The sequence below is a fragment of the Vombatus ursinus genome, unplaced genomic scaffold (genome assembly GCF_900497805.2).
Source record: "Vombatus ursinus unplaced genomic scaffold, bare-nosed wombat genome assembly UNPS02014817.1, whole genome shotgun sequence".
In the NCBI taxonomy this organism is placed as follows: Eukaryota; Metazoa; Chordata; class Mammalia; order Diprotodontia; family Vombatidae; genus Vombatus; species Vombatus ursinus.
Window position 1 is genome coordinate 11,295,758 of NW_020954595.1, and position 448 is coordinate 11,296,205.

Sequence of the window (448 nt, forward strand, 5' to 3'; positions counted from 1 at the left end):
GGGGCAGCTAGGTGGCGCAGTGGATAGAGCACCAGCCCTGGAGTCAGGAGGGCCTGAGTTCAAATTTGGCCTCAGACACATAACAGTCACTAGCTGTGTGACTCAGGGCAAGTTACTTAACTCCAATTGCCTCACCCAAAAAAAAAAAAAAAAGGAAAGAAAGAAAGAAAGGGAGGGAGGGCAGGGGAGACAAGAGGTGGTGGTTGGTATTGCAGGAAGCAGAGACTGAGAATTTAGCAGTTAAAAACCTGTGGTGACCACTGGGAGACAAGCTTCAGGACGGTGGTGGCTGGCCTGGGGTCAGAAGTCAGTTTTTAAGGAATTAAGGAGGTAGTTTGAAAGCCTCTCCCTCCCCTCTCTTCCCCCCCCTCTTTTCTCTCTGCCCTGCCTCCCCCCCCCCCCCCTCCCTCTTCTCCCCTTTCTTCTCTCTCTCTCCCTCCCTCCCTCT